Here is a 2715-nt window from a genome sequence, read left to right on the forward strand (position 1 = left end):
CATTTTGAGCTTAACTTTTTAGTGGTTCCTACCATTAAGGTAGGCTGGGGAAGGAAAGCAAATCTCACAGCATTTTATTATTCCCGTTTCAGGCAGATGCTTGAAGTTGGCAAGAAAGTCATACATAAGCTCTTCTGCACTGGCTGGACTGAATGCAAGTTATCTTTGCAGAGATGCAGGGAGGTGTCATTTTATATGCTTTCATTTTTACATGTTATCACTTGCAGGGCTGATTTTCTAACAAAACAGGGGCTGACCCTGGCCAGCAGAGAGAGGTTCCCCTGCAAAAACTGGACTGGATGTCAGGACTCCTGACTGTTAGTGCTCGTAGCGGTTTTACAACCAGCTAGTCTCATGACAAGTTGTCCTTCATCTCATCTGGTGGAAAAAGCAGTTAGAAGCTGTCTGTGCAGTTGAGGTCTTCATAAATGATAGTCTAACGAGGTTCCATCTGAACCATTTTCTCGCCATTTGGTCTTAATTTGATTTATGTTAATTTATTAAAAAGATTACAATTTCAAGAGTTTTAGGTATAACAGGATTGTTCTCTGATTTTCCTCATATATACAATATTTCTATCACTTTGTCTTTCACCCTTGGACCCTCCCTGGCTAGAACAGACCCATTTTGGATTTGAATGAAGTAGTGCAGAAGGCTCTGCAGTTAAACTATGAGGGTGTGTGGTGGATGAGACAGATAAGGCAGATGCGTTCTCACAGTTACTGCAGGCTTTATTTGCTTCTGGAACTGGATTCTAATCTCGCCTGTGCCATAAACTCCCTGCTGATCAGGTCGTGCTGTGAGCTTGCAAGGGGCCCCTATCGGCTGTCCAGCTTGAAGCAGAATGAAAAGTTGCTGGCGGGAGGAGTGTCCCGAGTCCTGCACATCAGGAGTTGCTCTGCTGTATGTTGTGCTCTCAGAGCTCGAGTTAGTTCTTGGTGCATTCAGCTGCCTGGCTTGGTCTCGGGTCTCTGCGTGTAACACAGCGAGGCTGTTCTGTCCGAGGCTGGATACTTCAATAAAACAACCCTCAGATTTGCAGCTGCCAGCAGGTAGGCTTTCAAAAAGGTGGCTACAAAGTTTAACGTGCAGATAGGGCTTAACCGAAGCAGCGCACCCAACAGCTGTTCCACCCAGTAAAGCAGGTCTGGGGCCGCACAGAACGAGGCATTTCACAGCTGCAGTCATCTGTGCAGACAGAAACTGATTTGGAGTTGCAGAAGTAACCAGGCTCCTGTTGTTTCAGTGTGTTTGGCTGGGTAACTCAGTCTGTGTGTTTGATAGGTGCATTTTGCCTGCAAATTTACACTTTAGCAATTTAATTGAAGTACCAAAATCATTTAAGTACGTGAGATGAATGGGAACTTATGTTTTCAGGCTTACTTATTGTATTCAAAGTGGGGGTGAGAAAGCCTGTTTTGATAAAGGAATGAAAAAATGTTTGCTAGAAGAATGGCAATTAAAATTTAACCTAATTCTCTTGCTGTAATTATGTAGAAAAACGTACCCAGCACCTCTTCACAGATCTAATGTAGTATTTCAGTGCTGAGGAACTGTTCTGCAGTTAATAGTAAACTTTGTCACCAAGCTGTTCTGCTGACTGGTTTGCTTCTGTGAATGGGGCTGACAGCTCAGACAGCCTCAGCAGTTCATAAAACTGTTTGCTGACCTCCAGGTTTTGCTTTTCTGAGGAGAAAAGGCTACTCCTTAAAGAGGAGCTGCTGCTTCTTACAATGTCTCCCCAAACCACTGGTAGCAATTTGTGGCAAGATGATGGGTTTATAGTCGGATGTTTTTTCTAGCTCTGCCCAATTCTATTCTCTTCCCCATGCACACGGCTGACGTATTCAAAAGAAGTCTAATACTAATACTCAGATTTTTCAGGTGATCAGAGAAATAGCATGTAAGCTCTTGCAAATGTAATCTCACTTCTAGCCTGAATCTAGCCATCACGGCTTGTTAATGATGTTTCATGGGCTTTTCAGAATTCCTAGGTTATGTTACTGAGATGTTGTATTTCACCTGACACTGAAGCAAGTCCAGTAGACTAACCTGATCTTGGAAAAGGTGACTACTAGTTGCATAGTAGTTTCTGAAAATTCACGTAGAAAGTTGAATGCTGAAAAAACCCAGACCTCATTCTCACATGTACAAGTAAGTGGCAGTGTTCTGGAGATGGTAATCTAGAACACTCCAGGAAGACATTAAAAACCATTGAAACATTTACCTAGACTAAAATTAAGACGCTTTAACCTACACTAATTCATTCTTTGTAATCTGTACTGTTATTAATCAGATAACAAAAGGGGGATAGCATAGTTACAGTGAAACTTTGTGAGCTTTAGTTTCTTGTTCTGCTACAGCTTCCTGTGACCTCAGATAAAGTCCAACTAGTTCCTAAACTTTATGCGCATGCAACTATACAAATACTTTGTAGTGACAGGGAAAGAATATAACATAATTAAAAAAAAAAAAAAAAGAAAAGCCATCCCAACCTGCCAGATGTATTAAAGTCACGCCAGGTAGCTCAGTAAATTAATAAGGTCAGCACCGAAGTGATCCATCCTTCTGTCCCTGTTCGGTGAGGAGGAAAATGCTAGCTCCCTGCACCCAGCCTAACCCCTAGAATGTATCATTTGTATGTCAGCTTTACCCTAGCACATCCACAGATTAACACTTCTTTAACATCACTATTACAGGAGTTCCGAAGAATGT

This window comes from Netta rufina, assembly GCF_964035555.1.
Source record: "Netta rufina genome assembly, chromosome: 3".
Classification (NCBI taxonomy): Eukaryota; Metazoa; Chordata; class Aves; order Anseriformes; family Anatidae; genus Netta; species Netta rufina.